Source organism: Macaca thibetana, chromosome 2 (assembly GCF_024542745.1).
Source record: "Macaca thibetana thibetana isolate TM-01 chromosome 2, ASM2454274v1, whole genome shotgun sequence".
In the NCBI taxonomy this organism is placed as follows: Eukaryota; Metazoa; Chordata; class Mammalia; order Primates; family Cercopithecidae; genus Macaca; species Macaca thibetana.
The window spans coordinates 22,785,015-22,800,672 of NC_065579.1; the positions used below are offsets into that span (position 1 = coordinate 22,785,015).

The 15,658-nt window shown below is 39.4% G+C and overlaps 2 protein-coding genes and 1 pseudogene across 4 annotated transcripts in view; all 3 read right to left on the reverse strand.

Moving 5' to 3' along the window:
• Positions 1-15,136, reverse strand: part of OXSM (3-oxoacyl-ACP synthase, mitochondrial) — a 488,173-nt gene extending 473,037 nt beyond the window's left edge. Inside the window, exon 1 of the mRNA XM_050779493.1 lies at positions 15,125-15,136. The gene's annotated coding sequence lies outside the window, so the exon portion shown is untranslated. The remainder of the gene's footprint in view (positions 1-15,124) is intronic.
• The window catches only part of RARB (retinoic acid receptor beta), a 770,770-nt gene that overhangs the window by 276,075 nt on the left and 479,037 nt on the right, over positions 1-15,658 (reverse strand). The gene's annotated exons all lie outside the window — the stretch shown is intronic.
• Positions 1,271-10,463, reverse strand: LOC126947657 (cofilin-1-like; annotated as a pseudogene).

Genomic DNA, 15,658 nt, shown 5'->3' on the forward strand with positions numbered 1-15,658 from the left:
GGTCCTTTTCAGGATGACTCAATTTCTGTTCCTTTCCACATGCAACCTTCAGGAAGTATAAACCTTTGTCCAACTATCAGTGAGACGCAGCAAGCCTTCACTATAGCCCTTTCTCTTTGTTCTGCAGTTAGGGGCAACTCCAGACAGCCTCACTCCCACTTTTGACTTTAGCAGGTCCAGCTGGATATCAATCACACTGCCCCTCAGAATTTTAGGGAGATATACGGCAATATCTTTGAGTATTTCTCTAAAAGTCAACTCGCTTCACTTCTGGGGTAGAGGGGGCAATCCCCTTACTTTCCCGGGGGGAGATAAGCAGCAAAGAACACACTGTTAACTCTCTTTAAGAAATTCTCATGACCAGCCTTCCTCAATAAATCTTATCTTCTTTCATATGTGCTTCAGGTAGGTGATGAAAGGGGATGTAAAGTCAGACTCACTTTCTCTTGCATGGTCTCAACAGGTGATTTGGAATCTGTTGGTCTTGGACTTAGCTAAAACTGAGTACGTAAGAAAATTTGCATTTAACAACTTGTTTCACTTGGGTAATTTTATCTTTATTTCCAAAAGTTCTTTCTTCCCCTCGCCCCACCACTTTGTTTTCTGCTTCCCCCCCACCACCCCTAAACTGAAGGTCCCCTACTGGTCTTGCTTCCATGAGTGGCCGTGACCAGAAAAAAAGGGAGAAGAACCAGTAGTATGGGGAGGGCTCATCTCCACAATTTTCCATTTATACACACAACTCACAGACAAGCATGAGTAAGCACTGCAGTTAGAAGTTGGCAGCAGAGGAAGGATAAGGAATAGGTGAGGAGTTGGGGTGTTATTAAAAAAATACCCTCCCCCCGAACTGAAGTGCCTGCGGGGTACGTGGTCTGTTTCTGTCAGAGCGTTTGAGCCAGATCGACTCCATCCAAAACAAGGACTGGGTAAAATAAGGCTGAGAGTTCCTAGGCTGCATTCCCAGGAGGTTAGGCCTTCTAAGTCACAGGACGAGATAGGAGCTCAGCACAAGGTACAGGCCACGAAGACCTTGCTGATAAAACAGGTTGTGGCAAAGAAGCCAGCCAAACCCCACAAAACCAAGATGGCCATGAAAATGACCTCTGGTTGCCTTCACTGCTCATTAAACGCTAATTATAATATATTAGCATGCTAAGAGACACTCCCACCAGCACCCTGACAGTTTACAAATGCCATGGCAACATCAGGAAGTTATCCTATATGGTTTAAAAGGGGAAGGGATCCTCAGTTCTGGGAATTGCCTGCCTCTTTCCCAGAAAACTCATGAACAAGCCACCCCTTACTTAGCATATAATCAAGAAATAACTAAGTATCCTTTGTGGAGCAGCCCATGGCACTGCTCTGCCTATGGAGTAGCCATTCTTTTGTTTCTTTATTTCTCTGATAAACTTAACTTTCACTTTACTCTGTGGACTTGCCCTACATTCTTTCTTGCATGAGATCTAAGAACCCTCTCTTGAGGTGTGGATCAGGACTCCTTCCTGTTAACACTTCAACCCAAGAGGAATCAGAAGATCAAAAGTAATTTGGGAAGGCTAGAACTGTCAGGGATGGAAGGGAGAGGAAAAAGCAGGGCTTGGTGGGGAGCTGTTTGGCAACTGGGGTGAAAGGATTACTCTCCCCCTGCTGAGATTCTCCAGTCCCTTCCCGTCTGTTAGGAACACAGCAGCCTGCAACCCCTGTGGGCAGGTCTGGAGCTTCCAGATGTTCCAGGAAGGGGGCTCACAAAAGCTTTCCCTCCAGGGAGATGATGGCACTGCCTCCCAGCTTCTCTGCCAAGGTGCAGTCATTCTTGACTTTCGCGTAGCAATTTGCTTGTAATTCATGCTTGATCCCCGTCAGCTTTTTCTTGATAGTGTCCTTGGAGTTGGCACAGATCATTTTGCTCTAAAGGGGTGCAGACTCAGGCCCAGAGGCTGAACACCAGGTCCTCCTTCTTGCTCTCGTTGGTCTCACAGTTTGCATCATAGACGGTATTGTGGCAGTCTTTGGCAGCATCTTGACAGAGGTGGTGGAGAGGCCATTGACAGTCTGGCTGACATCACCCATCAACATCTGCTTGCCCTCCTTGAGGATGAGTTCTTGTCCTCACTCAGGCAGAAGAGTACCACCTTCCTGAGCTTCTTCACCTCCTCTGGTATCAACAACTTGTGCACCTTCATGTCATTGGATACCTTGGTGATGCCATCAGACAGACACACAGGAAGCTACATTTCCAGAAGTCAAAAAGAGATGGCAAAGAGAGCCAGAGAGGAGGAGCTCTGATTGGACCTGCTCTTTATTTTATTTTTTTAATATTTTATTTATTTATTTTTATTTTATTTTATTTTATTTTTTTGAGACGGAGTCTCGCTCTGTCACCCAGGCTGGAGTGCAGTGGCCGGATCTCAGCTCACTGCAAGCTCCGCCTCCTGGGTTCACGCCATTCTCCTGCCTCAGCCTCTTTTTTAATATTTTTATTTTTTGAGACGGAGTCTTACTCCTTTGCCCAGGCTAGAGTGCAGTGGTGCAACATCGGCCCATTGAGAGCTCCGCCTCCCGAGTTCATGCCCTTCTCCTGTCTCGGCCTCCCGAGTAGCTGGGACTACAGGCACCTGCCACCACGCCCGGCTAAGTTTTTTGTATTTTTAGTATAGACGGTGTTTCACTGTGTTCACTAGGATGGTCTCTATCTCCTGACCTCGTGATCCGCCTGCCTCGGCCTCCCAAAGTGCTGGGATTACAGGCGTGAGCCACTGTGTCCGGCCCTGAACCTGCTCTTTAATAGTACACAGTATCTTCTAATTTATCCAAGACTAGAAATCAATGATTTTCATGATTTTCTTCCATTTCCTTTCTTAGCTCTGCTTCCTTGAGTGTCATCTTTTGTTTGTTTACTTTTGCTTTCTAGTTTAGCAGAGGCTTTCTTCATGTGCTTGGTGATCCTTGATTGCCTATTGTCATTTTATATTAAGGTACTAGAATGTGAATGGTGTTTAAGAAGGGAGATAAACTTGTAGTTAAGCTGAACACACTTAACTGGAAGTCTTCCTGGGTTTTGAAATCATAAATTTAGTTTAATTTCTAAATCTTATCCCTATATTCATCCATTTTAGGTTTGTGGTTTATGTTTTTTCTCCAGCTCTTCATCTTGGTGTGGGCATAGAGGTCCACCATAAAAATGTGTGGCCCTTCATTATCTAGGACAGTGTGGGTTTTCTGAAGAGTTCCTAAACTAGAGCTAAGTTATGGAAAATATTTCATATAAAAATGGATGAAATATACAAGCCAAAGTTATGGCATCTACTTTCCCATTCCAGGTATGCGTTCATAGTTTCAATTTTGGAAGATTTTGAATAAGTTAAAAGAAAATCCTTGGGAATTTAAATTGAGTAGACTACTATTATAGTGTACAGCCACTCTTAGATTACTATGTTTTGTTGTGTATGAATGTTAGGGCGCAAATGGACAAATTCATCTGTTGCTAAAAGTGGCACATTTTCAGATAACTCTATTGTGGTAGGTTGTTCTTTAATAATGACCACAGCAATCGCTCTTATCCCACATGTCCTTTTGTAATGTGGCTGTGCCATTCCTCCTACTTTGGGTCTATTTCTCCTCAATCTTGTCTGACCCTGTGGTTTGCTTTGACTAACAGAATGTGGTGAAAGTGATGCTGTGTGTTGGCTGGGCCCAGAGCTTCAGAGATCACATGGCTTCTGTTTTTGCCTTGAGCCTCCATGTTTTTGCCTTGAGCCCAGGCTATTCTGTTGGAGAGAGGTCAATGGAGGAGCACTGAGGCACCCCTGCCAACAGCCAGGACCAGGGCCCCAAACATGTAGGTGAGGCCCTTTTGGATCCTCTGACCCCAGTAATGTGCAGACAACCCCACATGAAGCCCGGAGAAACTGGACCTGCTGAGTCTTGCCTAAGTATTTGACCCACAGAATCATGAGCAATAGAATGGTTTTTGTTTTAAGCAACTAAGTTTGGGGTTGGTTTGTTATACAGCAATAGAACACTGACCAACTCTCTTTAGAACTATTTAGAGCAGGGATTTCCAACTCACATTGAATTTTGGGTATCTGCACTTATGTGCACTTCTCAGAGGATCGGGGCCACAGCTTCTGATGTTTAAAGGAGTCTTTGTCTTCGAAAAGACTAAGAACCATTGAATTATGGGCCATTACAAGTTAAACACAGTATCAACAGATTTTACTTTATGTTTATACAATACATGCTTATGCCATTATAAAAATATGATTTTAAAATTATATTAATTCAAAGATGTCCCAAAGTCATAGTAAAAATTTTGTTTGTATCCTTCCAGAGCACAAAAGTATTAGGGATCTAGTTGGAGAAATTAAAATGGCATATATGTATTTATATACATGTGCCAATGTGTATACTGATATATAAATGAATGTACTTGGCCAGTAAGAAAATCAGATCTTTGAAATAGTAGTATGTATTGCAAATATCTTGTGTTAGCTTGTTGTTTGTCTTTTGACTTTTGATGAGAACTTACTTTCGTTTTGTGGTCAAATCAATATTTCACTTTCTAGCTCTTGCATTTCATGTCACTCCTAAAAAGGTCCTCTTTCCCTAAGTATAAAATAGACCCATATTTCTTTTAGAACTTTGCAGTGTCAACTTTTTCTTCGTCCCAATCATTTATCCCTCTATGGCATATCTGAGGTTTATTTTGTGGGAAGCAATGAGGTAGGAAGCTTGCTTTCCCCCACAACATTTATTAAATAGTATATGTTTTCATCACTCATTTCAATACCCACCTCTTATACTGAGTTTCCATATGTATTTGGGAATACCTCCAGACCCAGTGCTGCACTATTCATCTTGCTACTCCAGTAACTCATTGTTTTGATTGCTATTGCTTATAATGCATTTTATTTCATGGAAAAGTGGTCTTTCCTTCTGTCTTTTTTTCCTACAAACTTTTTCCTTCAACTATTATCTTTTAATTTTTTCAGATGAACTTAAGAATCATCACTTCAATTAGCATCCATCCTTCTACTGCCTGCCTCCACAAATTCCCCAAATAATCTTTTTTTTTTTTTTTTTTTTTTTTTTTTTTTTTTTTAATTTTAGAGAACATCACATTGAATTCACAGCTTCTTCTGGGGAGAAGTTACAACTTCACAACACTGAGCTCTCTACCAAAGAGCAAGGTGTCTTTGCATTGATTCAAGACTTAAATGGCTGACGGTGCAATTTTTTTTAAATTTATTTTTTGAGATGGAGTCTCACTCTGTCACCCAGGCTGGGGTGCAGTGGCACGATCTCGGCTCGCTGCAACCTTTGCCTCCTGGATTCAAGTGATTCTCCTGCCTCAGCCTCCCGAGTAGCTGGGATTACAGGCGCCCACTACCACTCCTGGCTAATTTTTGTATTTTTAGTAAAGACGGGGTTTTGCCATGTTGGCCAGGTTGGTCTTGAACACCTAACCTCAGGTTATTGGCCCACCTCGGCCTCTGAAAGTGCTGGGATTACAGGTGTGAACCACTGTACCCAACCTGATAGCACAATTTAAAAATTTTATTTTGGTCTCTGTTAAATTTTCCTGTAGATACTTTAACTTTTTTGGTCAACAAAAAAGACAGTGTATTACACCAATATTCAGTTACCTCTAGCTTGGTGGAAGCAGTACCTAACCACTCCATCCAAGTAAATGATCATGGTTTTTCCCTGTACACTTCAGACATTCTGGTCAAGTTCCCAAAGTCTGAATGCATCACACGTAACTTGTAATGGGTCATTTGTCCTGTTTAACTCAGGAATAATTGTACTCAACAACCCTGATGGTTTCTAAGCTTATCCTAAACTTACTGTGCCTCATACTGAAAAAGGTCTGCTTGTTAAACACAGATTTCCACACTGGGGTTATACCACTTGGAAAAACAGTGCTCCCAAAGGGAAACCCAAAGTTCCTTTGATGGACTTACAGGCCCTGTAATTTGAAGAATATAAAGAATGAGCATGTTTAAATATCAATATTGGGTGGATACCTCAAAATTTCCCAGGTTCTATCCTCTGCTCCATAAATCAAAGTATTTTTAAGGGATTAACTGATTAACATTGAGGCATTACCTGGGGTTTGACTATATGCTACAAGACTGAAGGAAGCAGGAGTTGAGTTCACTGGAAAAGAAGCCAAATCATATCTCTGGTCAAAAACAACAACAAAAAAGTAAATCTCAGGTTTCACAAAAAGCTCCTTTAGCACTTTTTTGAGAGGTATGTTAACATCAATAATTCTACCTACGGATTCACATAAATAGAAGTCTAGATTCTAAATATCACTTTGGTGCTAGAAGTGAGACTTAGCATTTAGAAGCAATAAATTAAATATTTGACATGAGGAACAAAGTAAAATGCAAGGAAATGGCAGAAGGGAAAAAGGTTGGAAATCCTGGGTCAGGGACTGATGAACTAGTAATGGCGTCAGAGCAGACAGGCTTTTTATTGGCCAAATTTTCAGTTGTATGTCCTGGCCCTGGAAAGCTCCTTTTCTGCAAATACCATAGATCAGTTCCAAGGATGATCAGCCATAGTTTCAAACTGAAGCTGGTGTGAGAGTACTACTACAGAGAAAGTAATATCTTATGGAATGGTGATAAGACCTTACGAGTCATTTTAATTTACTATAATATTTTGAGGAAAGATAAGGAAGGTAATAGGAAAAAAAGAAAATGCCCTAATATTCTTTCTGAAAACATCCTGGCAATGTTCAATGACTGCACAGAATTTGCTGTGGAGAGGAATCGTAAAGATTAGGAAGTGGGTGTGGGGATGTTGTAGAGGTTGGGGTGACTTCCGGGGTCAGAAGTTCCTTAGCAGCGCTTGCCTTTGTCTAGATTGATGCATCAAGAGATCCAAAGGCAAAACATCCATTAGCAAAAAAAAGAAAAAAAAAAAAAAAAAGATGATCTTTATTACAGAGAAAGCATCCCCACTGTTCCAGAAACAGACTGATTTATGGCAAACTTTTGACCACCCAAATTAAACTGTGACACTGAGATAGTGCTAGTTACTTTTCTAATGAACAGTTCTAGGCTAGATCACTTTTTCAAAAGAATGAAAAGAAGTGATCTGAGAGTATATCCTGAATCAATAAATGTCCATCTACAACTAACACAGTACAGAATCCACTGTGAACATCTCTCTTTTCTGGATGGTAAAACTCCTTAATTCTACCAATACAGGGTTTACTTCACCATCAGATCACTTTCTCATCACGACCTGTGTCTTCTCAGGCAGTGGTGAGCTCTGTTATTCAGGAGAAAAAAAACAAAACTGCCATGCATGCATGCAATCATGTTGAATGGAATTCTTAGGCCTGTGAGGAAAAGACCCTCATTCGTGGGTTTTTATGGTACCTGACAGCTCTTTAATTTTGGTTGGTCAGATGAGATTGTCTGGGACAAGGGATGGAGAACAGGCATAAACTAAGAATGTGTTGAGAAGGGAAATGGGTAATGGAATTGATGACAGTCTTACCTATAATGCAGCTGTCAGATTCAAAATACTCAAACTCCCTCACCCTGTCTCAACATGGCCATTCCACAGAAGGGAAACTAGTTATCTTTCCAGGGAATGAAATGGATGCTATTAAGATACTCCCACAAGGATTTAGTTATTATGTGGGCATTGTCTATGTCATTAAACTGTATCCCAGGAGGACCTGAGGGTTTGATGGCAGACTCTCAGGATCACCAGGATAAGAGGGTGAGAAAACATGCATGTCACTTCCCTTATTCCTCATGTTCCCCCACTTTTCAGAGGATAAAACTTCACCATTAATCTAAACACATCATTTGCCATATAAGAATTTTCTGTCATCTCCCCAGGTCTGAGAACACAAATAAATTGGTCCAATGTATTATTGAAAATCATCTTTAATATTATAGTTAATAAGAATTAATGGCTAAATTAGGTCTTCTTAAATCTAATTACTCAGTGATCAAACATAAACATGGAGTCCCGGGGCAAGACAGAGCATGAGTTACTATCTATGCTGGGCACCATAAGAGTTAAAATAAAAGGTTTGTTCATTGACACAGAGAAAAGGACATTAAGGATATTGTCCGATGACAATGCTGAAAAAATCAAAACCTTTCTGAAATTCCCTTCTGTTTCGCAGGTCATGAGAGAGTTTCAGGGTGATAATTTTTAAATGTGGAGGCCACTTACAATTCTGCTAAGCACTATTATAGTGGCTATGTGGCTGGGTGAAAATCATTCTTTCTGGAAGACCAAAGAAGTCTACATTTTCTCCTAAAGATTTCCTTCTTTAATAAGGACTTGAGCAGATCCCTGTCATTGTTCTAGATAATGGATTACCTACACATACATTTCCAAGTGTAATGACACTCTTGCTTATTAAAGACCTCTCAGCTGAAGGGGTAGAATATTATGAACTGGCCAAGCCATTCATTTTCTTGAATATGTTATTCAGTATTTTATGCTAAACCAGCAATACACCATCCATTTTAGTACAATGATCCTTATGTTCAATAAAATTGAAGTGTCGCATCATAAATCATTATAGTCATTTATTTTACATTAGACACATTAGCCACTATATTCCATAATCTATTACAATAAGGTGGATTTAAATGTACCCCAAGGAACTGCAATAATAACTCGAGAACCAAATATAGCAATTTACGGATAAAATATGCTTAACCTAAAACTGCACTAGCTATCGTGATGGCGGTGAACTCTGAATGGAATTTAGTGCTGATGGTGACTGAACTCAGCTATACATAAAGAGGGAGGAAAGAGAAAAAGAAATGGCAGACCTTCCTCTAATTTTCTGTTCATTAATTTAAAAAATGTACTAGATGATTACACTATCCGTGAGACAGACACATTTGGCTGGAGGAACTCATGCTCAATTGAAACTTTTTCTAAGTAACACATGTTCAAAATCTCTAGTTAACTATTCAACAGGATGCCTGTTGTTTCCAACAACAGCAGTGTCTGGGAAGGCTTCGTCAATTCAGACGAATTCTACTAATTCCGCATTTGTGAAAATTCAGACAGGCTGGGTGGTGTGAAGAAAAAGGTTTGCATATGTGATTCATAGCGTAAAAGAGGTACCCCAATAATGTTTTTATACCAGAGAAGCATTTCAAAATAGCCTTAAGTTTGTAGGAGGCATTCTTTTACTAATAGTTGAGATGATAATGATAAATTCTTATCAATTAATGAAAATCATTTTCTCAAATGATCTCTTAGATAATATTAGCCTACTCCCATTTCCTATATGTATCTAAAAGCAATAAAACTGTGTCCTATAATTCAGATTCTTCACTAATTTGGCATCCCTCCACTTAATCATGGATAGTGAGGTCTTTGTAATTTTAGGTAAATAGTTACTACTCATGTTATTTACACTGCTAAATAGCTCACTCGGCAATCTCAGGTCTTTGAGATATGATCATGAAATGAGACTAGCCGGATATATTATACTGCCGGATATGAAGTCCTTGCTGTTCAAGATTAAAATATGTGTTTGTTTCTGTGTTCAGTTCGAGATAGCATGACCCAGAACTGGTATAGTTAATTCTTCCTCAGGAAATTAGGGAACAGATTTACATTTCCCATTTGTAAGTCCTCATTCACCTACCTTCCCTTCCTACCTCCCCTCCTTCCTCCCTCCCTTTCATCCAACCACCTAGTCATCAGCCAATGATCCATTTAGTGACTATCCTACTTATTTAATGCCTTCTCTGTGCCAGACACAAGGCAGGCACCAAGAACACAAAAAACAAGACAAGGCACCTAACACTTGTAATAAGATATTTTCTATGATAACATTATTCCTTTTATCGATGCAAAAATGTTGTATTCTTTTACATCATTTATGATAATCAAATACTTAACAGTTAGTTATAAGATTTCCTTCAGTCAACATTTATAGAATTATAAATTTATACATAAACCAAATTCTGAGGGGAAACAGAGGATGTTGGTTGGCTAAATGACCTGGGGTGAATAATTTATTCTGTCTAACCCTCACTTCTTCATCGGTACAATGAGAGGGTTAACTGGATAGTTTCTTAGAGTTCCTTCTCAAATTTTAGGACTTGAATCATTTTCTCTGTCCTTTATAGTCATCGGTTCCATTTATTAAAATGTCTCCAATGCAAAAAGGGACAAAAAAGTTAAAGAACTAGAAAATCTCGTCATTGTCATATTTGTCAGTCCCTTGCAATCCAGTCTATACTGCTTCGTCTTTTCCTTTTACTGTCAACTGCTAATACCAAATGTGCTGTTCTCTAATCAGTTTGCTGTCTAATTTATGCCTGTAAAATGTTGTTACCATCTGATGACGATGCGAACACCAAATCTGTTGTCTCTACTCTTCTAAATTCTCTTTCAGCATCAGTATCATCCTGGCTTTGCTCTTTTTCAGATATATCTGAATTATACATTATTTCCCCCAGGCATGCTTTTCCAAATTAAATAAAATTTCATTTTCTGTTTCTTGCCTTAATGCTACCAGATGACTTGGCTTAAAATATTTACAGATTCCATTTTGTACCATTTTTAATAACTTGGCCCTATTGTATGTGTTTATTTTATCTTGTGTTTTAGAGGGTTGTGGTTTGTGCTCACCCATAATTAAGGCTTTCCTCTAATACCATATGTAACCTTTGGCATGCTCTGTCAATTATGGAGAAAAATTATATGCCCTACCTCTAGATAGATGGAATAAAAATTACATAAATAAATAATAAAGATATATAGATACAATGGTCCTCAGATCAACCTATGGGCTCAATAGGGTGCCTCATAAAAAAAGTTTATGTAGACAATAGACATCTATCTGTACAAAATCTTTAGGCCAAATTTAGAAATATAAAAATATTTCTGAGCATATTATTTGATCAAAAAACAAATATAAAACAGAGTCCAGTCTAGTAGATCTAGGTGACTGATAGAATAAATTTAATGTGGAAAGTAGTTACAAATATTTTGGACAATCTGAAAACGAAATGGTATGATGATAGATTAATGTAGGTCAGGTGCGGTGGCTCATGCCTGTAATCTCAGCACTTTGGGAGGCTGAGGCGGGCAGAACCCTTGAGGTCAGGAGTTTGAGACCAGCCTGGGTAACATAGTGAAACCCCCTCTCTATTAAAAATAAAAAATAAATTAGCTGGGCATGGTGGTGCACGCCTATAATCCCAGATACTCTGGAGGCTGAGACATGAGAATTGCTTGAACCCGGGAAGCAGAGGTGCAGTGAGCTGAGATTGCGGCACTGCACTCCAGCCTGGGCGGCAGAGCAAGACTCTGTCTCAAAAAAAGATTACCAGAGGCAGGAGGCACTATGCATCCTAGGCTGGAGAGGTAAATGGTCTCATCCAAAAAGCCAGGAGCCTTCCATCTCTTGCCAGTGCTTCCTTTTGGCCAAATCAGGTAAAAGGATAAGTGGATTGAGAGGGAAGTTAGGGAGTCTCAAGCTTCTGAGCCACTCACTGTGCACACTCCTAAGACCTGGGAGGGGTGCTAGCAAACTGTGTACATGGTCATATGTATACAGTTTGAAAAAGTATAGTATTTTAATTTAAATAGTTACAAGTACTTTCTTTTTGTACTTTGATATCCCCTGCATTATACTTCTCAAGTACGCCCCTATCTAGGGACTGATTAGGGGGAGTTGAGCTGGGGATTCATTTAGTTTCTGTCTAGTGGGATATGTGTATATGGTTCACAGTTTTTTTTTCTGTGTAGATTTAAACCATGAGTTGTAGCTGACGTAAGAATTGAGGGCTACTAATACCACTCATTGTGTGAAGCCTGGGAATACCAGAGAGCCTGTAGACATAGAACTGCCCCATACGCTTAAGAATTTTTCCACATCCAGCATGAATTTTAAATGCCCACCAAGTGGATAAAGAAAATGTGGTACCTACACACCACCATGGAATACTACACAGACATTAAAAATAACAAAATAATGCCCTTTGCAGCAACATGGATGCAGCTGGAAGCCATTATTTGGTTTTCTGTTCCTGTGTTAATTTGCTTAGGATGATGGCCTCCAGTTGCATCCATGTTCTCATAAGTGGGAGTTGAACACTGAGTACTCATGGACATAAAGATGGAAGCAATAGTCACTGGGGACCACAAGAGAGGGGAGGAGGGAGGCGGAGAAGGAGTGAAAAATTGTTGGGTACTATGCTCACTACCTGGGTGATAAGATCAATTATACCCCAAACCTCAGCATTACACAATATGCCCATGTAACAAACCTGCACATGTACCCACCTGAGTCTAAAATAAAAGTGGAAAGTATTTTAAAAAATTAAAAAATGAAAATATAAAAAAGAAATACTCCACCAGACACTCAGATAGGTGAAACAAAAGGTTTTTGTTGATGTCTTGGTGTTAGAATGGATTGTAGTAATATACACACACCCATTGTGCCATTTTACCTGGCATTCACCTCAGATGTCTCAACCCCAAGAAACTGATGACAGACTCATTGGTTGCAACACAAGAAACTTAAACTATCTTAAAATCTTACAGCTCTCCTGTGAAAACAACTTGATAGAGGTTTTCCCACAATTGACAATGATCCCTACAATTTATGTAAGATTAATAATGTTATGAATGGGAACTTTTCTAAATTGTCAGTAATAAAAAAGTAAATTCCAATTAGCATACTGAGGAAAGACAATTATATTTCTGCTTTTCCTATAGAAAATTATTGTTATAAAAAGAAACAAAGATGAAGCTAAAAATTCTAGGAAAAAATTATGAGATATATCTCAACAGTTAATAAAATAAGACCATATTTTTCCAGATTTTTTATTTGTTCTTGATTTTTAAAATTCTGAGTAAATTTTTAAGATTTGTAATGTTTTACGATTTTTTTTTGAGAAAGAGTCTGGCTGTGTCACCCAGGCTGGAATACAGTGGTATGATCACAGCTCATTGCAACCTCCAACTCCTGGGCTCCAGGGATCCTCCTGCCTCAGCCTCCCAAGTATCTGAGACTACAGATGCATACCATCACACCTAGCTATTTTTTTTTTCTTTTTTGTAGAGATGAGGTCTCACTATGTTGCCCAGGCTGGTCGTGAACTCCTGGGCTCAAGCGATCTTTCTGCCTGGACCTCCCAAAGTGCTAGAATTACAGGTGTGAACCACCACGCCTGGACTGTTATTTTTTTCTCCTAGGAAATAAATATTCCCTTTTGTACATAATTTTGTATGTATAATTTTGTATTATGACTAAAGACAGCCCCCAAATTGCATAAACTTTAGATCCTATAAACTTGCTGACATAGGAGCTTAGGAAATGAATTTTAGTTACCTAAAGCAACACAGAGTAGAATAGGAGAAAGGTGGAGAAGAGATCTGGGAGCCAGTTAGCAAAAGACAAGCACTACAGTATATTAAAGAGCTTGCAAAATCTCTGGAAGGTCCAGGGAACCAGACGAAGAAGTTTCACAACCAGAGATAATCGCTGACATCATACCAGGGAGTTGGGGAAACCTACTTACTTCCTACATTAGGCATAAGCATTCCAGTTCAAGCCACCAATGTACTGATAATGAATTTTGAATGGTATCAACCACTGACGTATCTGCCAGGGCTGTCTCTAGAAACCTGATGTAGATCTTGCAAACCGAACCACACATGCATGTCTGTTTGGGTCACTAACTCTTAATTCTAAGTCTGGTTTATCTACATTTGATTGGAGTAGCCAGGGTCACTCATCCGAGAGAAAAAACAAGTGGGTCTTCTTATTCCCATAAGACGGGAACGTCCAAAGAAAGGATTAATGCTGGGAAAACAAAAACAAAAACAACAAACAGATATCCACTACATTCCACCACCATCATCCCTATTTTATAGAATGGAAACAGAAATGGAAGCCTTGACCTGGAAAGCAATCTGCCCACATTCAAATTAGGTAGAAATGGATAGAGCCTGGATGCTGCCTCCAGACTTGAAGACACAAATTCAAATGCCTCTAGAATCCAGGATGTGATACAGATGGGTGGAGAAAAGCAGCAGTACAGTGTGATGGAAAATATCAACAGACCATTGGTCACCAGGACTGGCGGCAACAGGGAGTGGCAAGATTGAGGCGAACCAGAGAGCTTATGACCATCTAAGAAGGACAGCTGCTCCCAAGTTCCTCCTGGCTGTGGCTGCATGGGAATGTTCCCCAGTGGGGCCATCTATGCAGATTGTAAAAGAGAGGTTAGAAATCTAGATTTTTATTATGAAATGTCCCGATTTTTAAATGTTTTTAACAATTGAAAAAACTTTGTGACTATTGTTTGGGCCACAATTGTACAAGCTCATCTGCTGCTAGATGATTACCTCAGGCTTCTATTTGCAATTTCTACTCCAGAGAGAGCTCTCACTCACTAAATTATACTTCAATTAATTGCATTTTACAAACCCACTTTTAACTCCCAGCCTTTACTTTTCCTCTGTACTTGACCAGAGTTGAGTCGGAAGGTCTGAATTTTCAATCCTGACATACCGCTTATTAGCGATATAATCCTGAGTCCTTTAACTTCTCAAAATCTTAGGTCTTTATCTGGAAAATGAAAAAAAAAAAATCCACTCTGCCTACCTCCTGGGGTTGTTTTGAGAATCAAATGAAACAATGAATATGAATGTGTTTTGAAAGCTATCAAAATCTACAGAAAAGTCAGTATATTACTTTTAATGATAACCTTAATTTTCAGAAAAGTAATTACCTCAAATTCCTCCTTTCCGTTTATAGAAAATAACACATTAATTTTTCTTCCGTGTCTGATTCTACCCCCATCATCCTTGGCATTTCAAAAATGATTGCCTTGTAGTCAATAAGTTCATTAACCACTTCCCTAAACACCACAGGAAACAACTCATCTCCCCCAAAGAACCCGTATTTTGAACACAAGCATTTATTTTTTTACATACTTTTTTTCCTTTTTTTTTTTTCTAACCAAGTACAACATTAATGAGTTGTGTTTCACTTGAACTTCTGTATGGAGATTTCAGGGTAACTGACTTGAACAAGGAGGCAGAATTTCTTAGGAGGTCAACCAGCAGGCAGAGCTTGAGTGTGAGTATCCACATCCCCCACTGTCATTCCTTGCGTTTTTTGAGTTTGTGTCATGAGCCTGAACTGTCTATGTACCATATGTGCCCTGGGGAAAGCCATTCTTATTGAAAGGCAAAATAAAGCCATCACTTATATGAAGAATGGAACCCATTTGGCAATGATATTCCTTTCCATGTTTCCCTTCTCCGAACATTTTGTTACAGAGCAAAGACAGGCATAAACCTCACCCTGCTTCCCTTGTGGAAGCCCTCGGCTACCCCGCCGTGAATACTGATCTGGCACTATCTGCCACCAATGGGAAATGTTTGGGGGGAACATCTACATATTTGATAGTATAGCTTTTGTTAATTAAATAAAAACTATAAACAGAGAATATGTGACAAAAGGAAAAAGTCCAGATTTGCAAAGTTCTTTTTTTAGCTACAGGAGGCCTCTATGAGGAGGAAATGAAGATATCCTTTAGTACCGACCCAAACTGTATGGATGGCTAGTGCTGTATCTTTTAAAATTCGTACCAGTGGACTCTTCTAATAATTGTCCACACAG